We start from the raw sequence: 14405 nt of genomic DNA, 5'->3' as shown, positions 1-14405 counted from the left end.
TCCTGGCCCTATCTGGGTTGGCTGCTCTGGGGATGGTCACTGTACCCCAGCCATGTGTTCCATCCCCTCAGGATGGGCCAACTCGCTGAAGAACAACCAGCCCAAAGGTCCCTGCAGACAAGTTCTCCATTTTTACCAGTTCATGCTCTGTGTAGAAATACTCCTTTGTGGTTAAAGCAACATAGGTCCAGCATAACTTAAATTTGCTCCTGCAAGAAGAGGGGAGTTTTGCAGAGGTCATGATGATAGAGAGCTCAAAGGGACAGAGAGACATGAAAAGAAGAAAGGGCAGCAACTTCCTCCCTTCACCTGGAAAACTCTTCTCCCACTCACAGTGAGAAGACAAAAAAAGCAGGGAGTTTGGGAAGACAGGAGAGAGGGACCCACATGATAGGGGAATAAGCTGTCTAGAGGCTGCAAACACACAAAGGTTTGAGAGGATGATCCCAGTTAAATAAGTAATTTCATTATGTACAGCGGATCCTCAGCTTAATTCATCCTCTTTTTCCATGCAAAACATATCCACTGGACTTGGAAGAAATCCAAGAACCTTGACTTTCCAAAAGTCCTCCAGCAGACACTAAGAGCAGGTTCAGTGGACAGCTAGCTAGAAAACAGCATAAAGAGGCACCTTTGCAAACCAAAATCTTAACATTGCTTTTGCCTGCAGATTTGCTGCCTGAATCTCTGCATGTGGGACAACAGTACACAAGTGTATTTGGGGCATGAGCCCTAAGGGAGAGCATTCCATCCCCAGCTCTCTACTGCACCTAGAAAAGAATTCACCAAGGTCTCCTCCCTCCCCAGAGTTCAGTTTCAATTCTATGCCAAAGATTTTCCTCCTTCCTCTCTCCCTCGGTGGCTAGATCTCTTCAGAAATGGGATCCATCCAGGGCTGGCAGCCTGCTGACCTTTGGCTGTTGGAGTAATCTACAATAGCAAGAGACCCAAGATACTTCTGAACACACAGCTTGGCAGGATGTTAATTAAAACAGAGTAACACTACCTCTACCCTTTGCAAGGCCGGAGCTGAGAACATTTTATGAACCTCCAGGAGGTAAAGGAACTTGTTCAAGGCTATGCCACGTATCTGTGAGAGAGCTGGGAGTAAATCCAAGTGCGTTTTGTTTACATATCAGCACACAACCTGACACATGCAATGAATCCAGGACAAGACCAGATGGATGCACCAGAGACCAGTGGCATGAGAAGGTAGAAAAAATTTCTTCCAGTCGCTTCACTTGAAAGAGAAAGAGAGTCTTGCCTCCATCCTCTCTCACCCACACCAGCAGCAAGCCATCACTGTCCAAATGGCCTTTGTGAAAGTCCCCACGGTCCCTTGGTCCCCTGTCAGATGATAACAAAGAGGTTCAGTCTGTCGCTTCCAAATTCACGGCTCCTTTGGGCCCCAGGATGGCCGGGGTACTGCTTTGTTTTACCACCCTGGCATGACCTGGGTTTTCTTAGCAGTTATTTATTTTTATTTATTTAACTGCGTTAATTGATTATCCATGTAACAACTTTAATCAATTATCTGTGGCAAACAACTTCTCTGCAACTTAATTTGCAAAGTTCTTCCCTGACCTAGCAATATCTGGTTGCATCATATAAGAGCTTAACTTTGAAATGGCAACACATTTCATTAAAAATAACTAATAGCTGCAGGGTTTAAAGATGTAAATGTTAATTTTCTTAATGAGAAAAAAAAGGGCATGCAGACTCTACCTGTCTATATTCATTATACTGTGTCCACATGGGATGACTCACATTTGCAAAACTCAGGTTTAATTAACATGCTTATTTTTACAATGATATTTCTCATTATAATAAATTAAATGTTTAAACAGCCAGTGCAAACATTTTGATCCAAGACAAAAATGCTTGCACAGTGCTAGTTTAAGCATTTAATTTATTATAATCCTTTCCATAACAAATGCCTTAGAAGTCGATTTCTTCGCTGTGAAAGGCTATTAGTACTATTTCCTCTGGTAATGTTTAATCCAAGACAATCAGAAGCGTGAGGCGCGAAGGGAGCGGGGCTGGAAGGGATGATGCGGATGCGATAGGAGGAACCTGCCCGGCCGCAGCAGCGGGTGCCAGCCCCGCACGGGAGCCCAGCCAAGCCATCCGAGATCCGGAGCGCCTTTGGGACAGCAGCAGGGTGTCTACCCCATCCACCCCATTGCCCGGGCCCTGTAACCGGGCGGCCCAGCGGGGGCTGGCGCTGCTCCGGAGCCCCGCTCCGCCTGCCCCGGCGGGATCGGGGCTGCGGCCCCGGGGCCGGGGCGCTGCCGGCGGGCGCCGCCAGGGGGCCGTGCGGGGAAGCCCCGCCCGGGGAGCCGAGAGGCAGCGGGGTGTGCTGAAATCGTGGTGTCCGTACGGCCGAGGAGCTCTCTGGTGGCGGAGCTCCTTATTTCCCTGGGGTTCCCAGCCCGGGGCTCGGCGGGGCCGGGCTGCGGAGGGAGCGCCGGAGCGGCGCTGCTGTGAGGGCACGCTGGGCCTGCTCAGCCTGGGCAGCAGACAGCTCCGGGCGACCTTGTGGCACCTTCTTATAGCCCCTCACAGCCCTTCCAAAGGGGCCGCAGGACAGCTGGGGAGGGACTCCTGACAAGGACGTGTAGTGTGGAATGGCTTTGAGCTGAAAGAGGCTGGGTACAGATTATACATTGGGAAGAAATGAGGGTGGTGAGGCACTGGAACAGGTTCCCCTTAGAAGTCGTAGATCCAGGTTGGATGGAGCTCTGAGCAGCCTGGTCTAGAGGAAGGTATTCCTTGTCAGGGCAGGGGAGTTGGAACAAGATGGTCTTTAAAGTCCCTTCTGGCCCCATGATTCTATGATTTCTAAAAAGCTTCTGACCCAGCTGCTGCATGGCCAGGGTCCTGGCAGCAAGCTGCATCAGGGAGTGTGTCCTTCTCCTCTCGGTGTAAATCCACCGAAAGCACTATTATTCCCGAAACAGATGCCAGCTGTCTGGGCTCTGTCAGCTCCCACTCGGGACTGGGACTGGGGCATGAGGCTCTGTGAGAAGTTGGGAAAGCAGACCATGGCAGAGCAGAACAGAACAGGGACTCTCCTGCGGCATGGGAAGGAGCAGGGAGGGTTGCTCAGCCTGGCTGCGAGCACTGAGACAGCCTCCATCTGACTTTCCTAGGGTTTGTGCTCCCAGGAGACATCTCCTTCACCTCCTCAGGGGAAGTTTCCACCTCTGAGCTGGAGTAGTGTCTGCAGAAAGAAATGGGCCAGGAGGCAAATTCCTTTTGAAGTAATCCGAGAAGAGAAGTCTTGGAAGAGCTAAAGCTAAGGCAGGGTGGTGCAATCAGGTGAGAAAAGCCCATGTGTTCGAGCCCCCCAGCAGCCAGAGAAACACAAGGCAGGGAGCTGCCTGGGCTGGGGACAGGCACGCAGTCACCCACCGCGTGTCCCCAGGGTGAAGCCACCGGCATTCCCTGTCACCATCCCACCCTTGCACCCAGGAAAGCTCCCACCCCAGCTGCGGGGCCTGGCACCAGTGACAAATATCCATGGCTGTACAGGGTATTTCGGTGATGCTAAAAAGTTAGTCTGCAAGTCACTCTAGTTTACTTGGTAATTCAAAAGTATATAATTTGAATTCAGAAGTAAAACCCTTTAGGGGATCTCATTACTCTGTGAAGAGCATTAGCGAAACACAAGTTGTCAATCACTTTAGCCAGCAGACAAGCTAGAAACCAGATGATGATCCAGGCTGAGCCAAATCAGCAGAGTGGAAGAAAAATCTCTCCTGAATTTACTTCCAATGAATGACCAGTGACAAATGACCAGTGATTTTTTTCAAGAAATGGGCATTAAAACATTCATGCACAAATCGCCAAATCTCCCCAGACCACTGAATTATGTTTAGGGGTTACTCATTGTCTGAAAAATGTCCGGCCAGAAGGCTCCCATTTATTTTCCATTGCTTGCTGCCTGACAAATCTCTGGGCTCACAAAAATTCAGCAGATTAATAAGCTGATCCCACTGCTTAATTAATTGTGAAAAGCAAAAAAGTGATTTGAGTAGAAGTGCGATGGTCATTACAAAAATATCCACTGACTTTGGAAAATTGAGGGCACAAAATTTTTACCTCAGAGGGCAGATTTATGTAGGCCACAAAGTGCCTTGGGTATTTCTTAGAGTCCTCGAGTTTATTCATGTATTATTTCCTCCAAAATTCAGTATATTTTTCCAGCAGGCAAGAAACTGGGGCTTCTGTGTACAAGTTTCATCTGCTCAAAATGTGAAAAAATATAGATCCCCTTAGCACATTTTGCTACAGTAGAAGCAAAGTGTAAAAGAAAAATTCCAAATATGTAGATTTAAAAATAAAAACACAGAACTCTCCTCCCTAAAAGGGATTTGAAAGGGGAAAAAAATCCCTCAGCTACAGATAGGTCTAGACTTTAATTGTGGAGCTGCCTAAGAAAAATTGTTGGCCTGAGGTCATTTTAATCAGGTTGCATGTCAGCTTGCAAAATCTCCAAATTAGCTTACAGCTTGGGGAGAGAAAGATGTTTTTCTTTCCTGAAGAACGCAAACAGATTGTTGTGACATGTTCTCAGTCATCATGACAGATCAGATCCCTGCTTTGCTCTGTGAGCTGGGAAAGAAGGCAGCCTCTTCTCCAGCTCCTTCAGAGATTTGGGCATCTCCCAGTTTGTCAGAGCTGGGGATGGAGTTTACAGAAATCCTTATGAAAGGGAGGTTTATATGCAAAGACTCTGATAAAAGAGGTTGACCTTAATTGGGAAGCAAGTTTCTTTCACATTTTTTAACAACCTCCAGGCCTTCCTATCAGTCTGATGAAAGGGAAGTTGTGAAAAGAAACAATCTGTATTTATGCAGCAGAAACTATCATATCCTGAGCTATGCAGAGAATGACAAGGAACCGACTCATCCTTTTAAAAAAAGGATTAATTTGCCATTTTCTTCCCGAGGTTGTAAAAAGCAAGGATGTGGGTGGATTTCAAAACAGGCTGAGTACTTTAGGTGGATATACAGTGAGCCCTGAGCCTGTGTGAGACCTGCATTGTGGTGTGGAGTAGCTGACCTGGGGTGATGGCCCTCCCAAGGTGTCCTTAGCTTATGTGTCCAATTCAGTCCCTGAGCAGTAGCACATTTGGATACTCTTTTTATTTTTTGCTTTTTATTTCTCCATGCTCAGTTTTTCATCAGCATCAGAAGATGGTTCCAATGGGGATCACAGGAGAAAAAGAAGCAGGAGGACAGGAGCTGGGGCGGTGACTTGGTTTCATCTGGAAAGACTCCCAAAGGGAGAGGCAGGGGAAAACTGGCTGGTAGTGGGACACATCTCACCTGTTTGGTGGCCCCCAAAGGTCTGCATCTGAGCCAGTAACCAGCAGTGTCCCATTCATAGGAGTGGAAGAAATGGGTGTCTCTGAATGGTGACTCCTCCAATTTCTAGCTGCTACCTTCTTCTCTTGACCATCCTATCTAGGGAAAAGGAATCTATCCTTGTAGAGGCTCAGTAGTGCCTGCAGCTGAGAAGGGCTGCAGACAGAAGCCCAAGACCCTGGCATGCCACAAACAGGTGCATGCCTGGATAGACATGGATTTGGGACCACTTTGCCAAACCAGGAAAGGATGCCATGTGCAAAAAGCGCCCATGCATTTGCCATGAAGGCATCATCCTGAGTAGCTCATTTACAATCATAGAATCATTTAGGTTGGAAAGACCTTTAAAATCATCAAGTCCAACCCTCAACCCAGCACTGCCAAGTGCACCACTAAGGCATGTCCCTAAGTGCCACATATGCATGTCTTTAAATATCTCCAGGCTGCCCACTTCCCTGGGCAGCTTCTTCCATGTTTGACAACCCTTTCTGTGAAGACAGTTTTCCTAATATCCAATATAAACCTCTCCTGGAACAGCCTGAAGCCATTTCCCCTGGTCCTTTTTCTTGTTACTTTGGAAAGGAGATCATCCCCCACCTCGCTGCAACCTCCTTTCAAGGAGTTGTGGAAAGTGGTAAGGTCTTCCCCGAGCCTCCTCTTCCCCAGGCTAAACACCAGCTCCCTCACACCCTCCTCATAAACCTTGTGCTCTGGAACCCCCCCAGCTCCATTGCCCTTCTCTGGACTTGCTCCAGCCCCTCAATGTCTTTCTTGTACTGAGGGGCCCAGAACTGGACAGAGGATTTGAGGTGTGGCCTCACCAGTGCCGACGACTGGAGGCAATCCCTGCCCTGGTTCTGCTGGCCACACTGTTTCTGATCCAGGCCAGGATGCCATTGACATTTTTGGCCCCCTGGGCACAGCTGGCTCGTGTTCAGCTGCTGTTGACCAGCACCCCCAGGTCCTTTTCCACCAGCCAGGTTTCCAGTCACGCTGTCTCCAGCCTGCAGCACTGCCAGGGGTTGCTGTGACCCAAGGGCAGGACCTGGCATTTGGCCTTGCTGCACTTCATACAAGTGGTCTTGGTCCATCAATCCAGCCTGTCCAGATCCCTCAGAAGGGCACCAGAAATAAGACTCTCAGGGCTTTAAAACTGGATGGGACAAGACAGTGGGGTTGTCCCAACAGAGACAACCTGGTGTCAGGAGAAGAGATTGTATTTCCCTCTTCCCACTCTCTCCTTAGGTGGCTTTGCAAGCCAAGAGAAGCCACTACTGTACATCTCAGGTAGAAACTTCCAGCTTATTTCTCCCAACAGCATCCACATTGACAGCATAAAAATCTTCATCTGCCCTGTTTTAAGAGTTTGGGGAGTTATTTTTTTGTTTTTTGGCTCCCCGCCATCAGCCCTGGTGAGACCCAGGACAAGGAAGCAGTGCCACACAGCCCAGATGTCAGCAAACCATTAATCCCAAGGGACAGACCCCTGGGGTGAGAATCCCGCTGCAACTTCTCCAATTAGACAGCTTACCTCCTGCTTTGCCTCTGCTTTAGCCATTTCAGACCGAACATATTTTATTGTTCAGACTCCTAGTTAAACGGCTGGGAAGCTCTGGATGTAAGTACACGGAGATTACTGGTTCAATAATAGAGTCAGGCACGTTGGCTCTACATCGTTTTGCTAATAAAGCTGCAAAATAAAGCTGTTGACTCTTCTTTCATCAGCATCAGCCCCATGAGGCTCTCCCATGTCTCGCACGGTGATTAGAGCAGAGGACTGGGAACATGGGTCTGGAGTTCAGCCCTTAATGAGCCTCCTGTTCGGTGTGTTTCACTCGGGGATCTTGACCTGTTTGCACCTCAGCCAACTCAGCTGTAAAACTGGCTGAAGGATGGACCTCGTGGAAACCATCCACCATGCCCCAGTTGAGCCTTGAGTCCAGATTTCATGGGTAAATACAAAGTAAAAATCAACAGCAATTTGAATCTGCGGTGACCCAGCTCAAATGCCACGAGGTTGTCAGGCCTTGCCAGTGTAAACAGTGCTCAGTCTCTGGGGTCCCCCATTACAATGTCAGAGCAAATCTAAGAGCTATCCCTGCAATTTGTGCTGCAGTGAAAGAAAGCAGTGCTGCAGTCTCCAGCACACACAAGGCAACGTGGTGCCAGCTCCAATATCCAGGTACATCAGCGCCTGCTACACCGAGCAGTGCTGGGAAAACTGGGTGCCACATGTGGTCCCAGCTAAGGGAAGCAAGGTCCCCCTTGGTCCCTAAATCTCTGAGCTGCCAGTCAGTTGACATCTCTTCCCTTATCCACAGAGGCCCCTCATGGAGAAGTTGGTATGAACCATGCTGAGGACAGGAAAGCCTTAGTCCAAAATGCTTCCAAACTGTTCCGCAGGCAGCGTGGCACCTCTGTCAGCACCTGTCACTCAGTGCAACAGAAGGAGGCGGAAGGAGGTGCTGGCACAGCTTGTTTGCTGTGCAACACCTTCCAAGTATGACAGTGATGCTGAAGAGAAGCTTTGCCTCACCACCTCACCCTGTCCAGCACCACACACATCTACTCACACAGTGATTTCTCTCAAAGTTGAGAGCAATTGAGAGCTTTTTCCCTCTTAAGTGGAAGGTTGCAGGTCAGACTTCTAGGTTGCATAGAGGAGCCAGAGCTTCCAAGCTGGCACGTAAAGGTAGGGAGCAATGAAGAAGAGAGAGGCACCATGCCTTGGGATTTCAGCAGAGTGGAGTCAGCTTTGCACATGCCATTTGTCACAGCAAGCTTAGCAAAACTGAGCAAGAAGCTGTTTCCAGACAGATCAAGAGTACCTGGGATCCAGTTAATCCAGTCCTGTCGTGAGACCATTTGCTCCCAAACCTGCTCTGCACCTTCTCATACAGTCCTGCACTCTGCAGCCATGTGAAGATGAGACTCCTGACCAGAAAGGTCTTTCTTGGACATCAGCAAGAATCCCAGGTGTACTTCTCTGTCTTAATATTATCTCACCTTGCACCACGCAGAAATACCCAGCCAAGCACAGGCTTGGAAAAGGCTGAGGTTGAGAACTGACTTCCAAAGCCTTCTCCATACCAGGTACCTACCCCTTATAACCCTAGCTGCCCCAGAAAGTGCCCTTTAGTGACTGGTGGCTTGTATGTGTGAAGAAGAGGCTGGAGTGAAGCCTCCTCTGGAGCTGGGAAGGTGGGAATGTGCACAGCATGGTGGGATCGGTACTGGTGGCTAGGTTTGAGCACAGACCTTCCCCCTACAGTGCCAATCTCTGTTCTGGTGTAAGGATCCTTTTGCTGAGGCGTTTCCATCCCTTGAGGAAAATATGCTAATGGACTTTAAATAATTAAACAAATCACATTGCAGGCAAACTCAAGTTGATCTTTAAAATGCATTGTGCTCAGAAGGCACTAGAAACACTCAGTGCTTTACACCCTCCTCAGAGCTCTTCACACATTAACTAATTCATCACACAAGGGACCACCCAGCTGCATCTGGACCAAATGCTGTGCCAGTCACTTCCACCTTTAAAACTGTGTTGCCACAGCTGGAGGCCAGGTTTATTCAGCACCAACTAGCTGAGGCAACAAAGCTCTTTTCATCAGGCCAGGTTTGCACAGAGGACGTTTCTCCCACAAAGCCACTTGCCGATCCCGGATGGAAGGCGGGTTTCCCTTGTGGCCACGAGGTACTCTGTGGCAGCAGCAGCCACCTCCTTGCAGGAAAGGGGAGTCATGTATGGTAAGGACCACAGGTTTGGCTTTCCATAGACAGAGGCCAGGAAATCAGCTGCTTTGAGTATCTCCTCTGGGCCAGCAAGGCCATGGATTGTGGAGAGACATTTGCAGAAGAAAGAATACAGGAAGGCAGGGCAGCTGCAAGGCAGCTCTGTCCACCTAGCATGATGCTACAGAATGTATTTATCTGGCTCTCTGTAAGCTAATTGTTCTTATTCCCCAAACCAGACCCAAAACTGCCCTGATGATAAGTCCTTGCTGTCCCTGACACACTGTGCAAGGACAGGTGAACTGCTTGAGGCAGCAGCCAGAAGGTCTGACAGCCACGAGAAAGCCTGGCTGGTGAAGAGGGAAAGTCTATGCCCATCCCCAGCCTTCACCAGTGTCCCCAAGTCAGGTGTGCTGGGCATTGCCCTTGCACTCACAAGGACCCCACACAGAGGACAAACTGGTGGACAAAGGGCACTGCCACCCCTTCTCCAATCAGACACTTTCCCATGGTGGTGTTTGCCACCCTCAGCTCTCCCCCATGCCATGCATGGCCCAGAGCAGATGGCCTATAACAAATGGAGTTTAAATTATTTGGCAGTTCCCCTTTTGGAATTTGGTAACACCATGGAAATGGCTGCGTATCCTGGAGGCAACTGCAGCTGTGAGCCCCAGAGCAGCTCACAGTTCCTTCTCCAAACTCACCTGGCCTCTAGGGTCACAGGCTGCCATTCCTCCCTCCTCCCTTACTCTTCCAAGCTGTCCAAAGTGAAAGGTCCAATCTTTTTTCATGCTATTTCTCAAGCATTTGTTCCCCTCAGCAGTCCACAGTGGACACACATGACAACCCTGCTGCTCCAGGCTTACCAAATAACATCTTTGAGATAGGAGATTTGGCCCATAGCCAGTTCAAAACTGTTGTTGTTGCTAGTGCTTCATTTCTTAGGGAAAGTGTATCATAGCACTGTCTGCTGGACTTCCCAGCAGGAATTCACCCCTTTTCTTGTCCATGTTCCAGCCTAAGCACACAGGTTCTTAGAGGCAATGCAGCTCTCACAGCTTTCAGTGGGGAACAGAGGTCCTGGTACACCTTGATGGATATGTTGTAATCTCATGGTCATTCCTGAGGGCAATGAGGCTCAACAAAAGGGTTTGAAGACAAAAAGTCCCACAGCACTAACATTTCTCATGGTTCTTTCACTCTCCTAGGTTTAGTTTATGAAATCTGATGTGAGGAAGGGCATTATGGAAAAGAAGAAATTTAAGTAAAAATATCTAATCTGGGGGAAGAAGTATTGTAGATTGGCTAAAAAAAAAACCAAAAAAAAAACTGATATAAGAGGCAAAATAATAGAATAGGTGAATAAGGATTCTCACAGAGGTGATGAAAGCAAAAAAAAAAAAAATGTGTAAAGTGTTGTCAGAAGGCTGAGTAAAATACACAGTTCAAAAGATTGGATTTGTAAAAAACATTCTGGTGCTGGAGATGCCTGTGGGACAATCTCATTGGAAATATTCTCTAAAGTCAGGTCATGAAATTATTAGGAGAGCAGTCCATAGATCGATATAGTTGATTCATGGGTGCTTTTGGGTGAGGGGAAGAAAAAAGAAAAAAAGAAAACAACTAGGCTCAGCCTTAGCCACAAAGCAAAAGGAAACTTAGCAGATTTCTCATCAAAGTGTAAAGGAGCCTCTGGGAAAGAAACAGATTGATGCTACCAAGTTGTTTAAGATAATAACTACCTCCAAAGCATGAAATGGGGTTGGAAGTTAAGAAAGACAGTAGCCTATGAGCAATTTGCACAGAACAGCTACAAAAGAGACCACATCGTTAAAGGTAGGAATGAAAGCATGTAATGACAGCTAGTTATTTTATTTTATTTCTTTAATTCAAGGAAAACAGAAGGCACAGCCACTAGCTAAATGAAGAATAAGATGAAGACATATGGATAGATGGGAACCAGCCCTGAGGAAAAACAAATCAGCCTTTAGTGTCCTGGGGTGAGGAAGAGCAAACTGTGACAGGCCATATGTCCCCACCCAGCCACAGGAAAGAAGAGGGAGGATTGGGATGAGCAGCATCCTGCACCAAGCACATTTAAGGCCATCCTGGGGCCAGCTCAGCTGCACTGGGATGTCCTGCTGGATGTGTCCCAAGCAGGGCAAACAGGGATGCTCATCTTCCCCAGAGAGTCGCATTAGAGCACGGACCTTGCAGGGCTTTCCAGGGAGAATTTCACAGCCTACCAGGAAAAGCAATGGGTTTGAAATTTCATGAGTTGCTGGTCAGAGAAGGGAGGACTGTGTCAGCAGGGGAGGAGAGGAAGAAAAGAGAGCATCCCTGGAACAGCAGAGTGTCCAGGGATACCACATAGATGAGAGCCATGGTGATGACAAACACACATGGGTTTTCATCCTTTGGCCTCAGTGCCAGCAACAATCTTTAGAGTTGATAAAATTCTTAGGCTGTCACAAGTTAAATAACTGGTTTTAGGAGCAGAAGATCTGTGGGGGCAGCTTCTGTGAGAAGCTGCCAGAAGCTTCCCCAGTGTCCAACAGAGCCAAGGCCAGCCAGCTCCAAGAAGATGTGCTGCTAGCCTTGTCTTAGCCCATCAGGGACAGCAGTAGCACCTCTGGGGTAACAGAGTTAAGAAAGAGGAGGAAAAGCTGGCAAAACAGCAAATAGAGACAGGAGTGAGGATATGTGAGACAAACAGCCTTGCAGACACCAAGATCAATGAAGGAGTGGGCAGGGGTGCTCCAGGAGCAGATGGATGCCAAAAGCAGGTTGTTACCATGTTGGAAGCCCGTGATGGAGCAGGCTCCTGGCAGCACCTGTGGCCCCACGGAGAAAGAAGCCCACCTGGAGCAGGTTTATTGGCAGGACTTGTGATCCTTTGGGGGACCCAGCCTGTTCCCAAAGAACTGCACCCCATAAAGGGACCAAGGCTGGAGCAGTGTGTACAGAACTGCAGCCATGGGAAGTTCTCATGCTGGAGAAGCTCATGGAGGACTTATCTCCTAAGGGAGGGACCCCACACTGGAGAGGGACAGAGTCTGAGGAATCCTTTCCATGAGGAGGAAGAAGCAGCAGAGACAACATGTGATGAACTGACCACAGACCCCATTACCTGTCCCATTACTTTGATTTGATTGTTACTAAATTAAACTAATCTCAGCCTGTCCTTATCTTGACCCATGAGCCTTTTGTTGTATTTTCTCTCCCCTGTCCAGCCAAGTGATGGAGCTTGGCAGGCACCTGGCACCCAGCCAGGGTCAGTCCACCACAATACCAAAGTTAACATTTTCTTTTTCTGTAGAATTTCTTTTCCCCAAAGACTTTGGTTATTATTGAAGAGATATCAAGTATGAGGAACCTGAATTGGCACCACATTATGGTGGAGCAAAGCCAAGGAAAAGCAGAGCAGTGAATCAGGTGGCCAGTCTCAGTAACCCTCACAAATTTTAATTCAGGCCATAATGGAGTTCAAACAACTATTTGGACCACTTAGAAAATGAAGATGAAATGCATAAGGCATCACAAGAGACTTTCAGAAAGGCACACAGCATGACCAAATCCTTCTCATTTTTAATATTTCTATTTCTTCTTCTAAACTTTTTCTTTAAACTTGAAAATAATGAGAAAATGTGCTTCCTTGAGACAAGCCAGTACTATCAGCTAAGCAGCCTCACATTCATCGTAGCACTCCAAGTGCTCTGGAATGCTTTTCAGCCCAGAGGATAATAGTATTAGACGACCAGAAAGGCTGTCCTGTAAAAGACTGTTATTATGATTTCCAGTCTCAGAAGTTGGCTTAATCCAGCTGAGCACACACATGTTATTTAGAGAGGAGACTGAGCTCAGACACTGCTATCACCGTCATCTTTATTGCAAATGAAGGGTTCAGCCAGTGAAAGGCAAGTCACGTTTTTTTTTGTCCTAAGCCCTGCAAACAGTGGCTGCTGCAATCAACTTTGCACTCTGCAGCGAGAGTCTGGAGCTGCTGAATGTGGAGCTGTTTGCACAGATTTGCATCTGTCTAAAAACTCCTGTTTTCTCTGTTGTCACCTAATCAATCAAACAGCAAAAGATGCACTCCCTGCACCCTCCAAGGAAAACAGCTCTGTGCCCACACAAAAGGCAAAGCGTGAGCATAGGGGTTAACTAGGGGTGCTAAGCTGTGAACCCTGTAACAGGAGCATTTTTTTCCACTGCTTGAAATTTCATGCTGCTCTTCCTCTATCTGTGGAACAAAAGAAGAAGAGGCAGTGATGCTCTGAATTGGGAAAAAAATAATCTGGGATTGTTCCCTGCATGAGAAAAATATGTTTGGAGGATTACTTGGGGAATTTGCACCTTGACTTGAGGAGGAAACGCTGCATAGCTTCTCTCCCAGGGTTTAGTCAGAACAGCTCCCTCCCAAAGGACTGGTTCTCCCACCCACAGTCCCCAGGCGAGCAGGACCCATCTCACACTGCAGCTGCCAAGGACCAGCAGCCAGGCACCAATCCCTGGGGGACAGCTTGCAGCTGGCACCACTGCTTGGAATTGCTCAAACCTGCCCGTGCCAAAACCTGCCAGGGCCACTGTTGCCCCATCAGTAGGGTGGGGGTGAACCTTCCAACCCTCTCTTTTTACTCCAGGGATATTGCATTTCACCACACAGCACTGAAGGCCCCTCCATGAATATCCAGCACAGAATTCTACCTATTCATTCTTGTACTGGTAGTGTCTTTGCTAACACTCCTTGTCAAGGCAGCCTCAGCCACACTTTTGCAAGACAAAACAGCTCAGCCTCCCTCTGTCCTTCCAGTCACCTCCCTAGAAAGGAGCCACTGGGCACTCAGATTCCTGCCAGGATGGGAGGGACAGCAGCTTCCTCTCCTTAGTCTCAGGGAAGCAGCTCAAAGAAGCTGAACCCCAGTGAGCAACAGCAGCTCTTCCTGGGCAAGCACTCCTTCCCTGGCACATTTTCCCATGGGAGACAAGCACAGGGGCCTTAAAATAAATCTGTCTTTTTAAAGCAGTGATGCTAAATGAAGGTTTGAGATCAAAGGCTGGGATTCTCACATTTTGCCAAGATAGACATATCCATTCACGAGATTTTTGGTGTAACAAAATACTCGCTAATGAAGAGGATCATAATCTTATTATTAGCCTGAACTACCACAGTATGTCATTCAAGAGCGGGTTGGAATATGTCCTAGTTTAGGAAGTTGCACAGTGGGTTTGGTTTTGATTTAATGAGCTGTGATTGTGTTTATTTTCAGCAGCAACTATGCCCGTTAAATTTTGGTT

The sequence above is a fragment of the Oenanthe melanoleuca genome, chromosome 1 (genome assembly GCF_029582105.1).
Source record: "Oenanthe melanoleuca isolate GR-GAL-2019-014 chromosome 1, OMel1.0, whole genome shotgun sequence".
Classification (NCBI taxonomy): Eukaryota; Metazoa; Chordata; class Aves; order Passeriformes; family Muscicapidae; genus Oenanthe; species Oenanthe melanoleuca.
The sequence above is the reverse complement of the archived record's forward strand: the minus strand, read 5'-3'. Positions refer to the sequence as shown.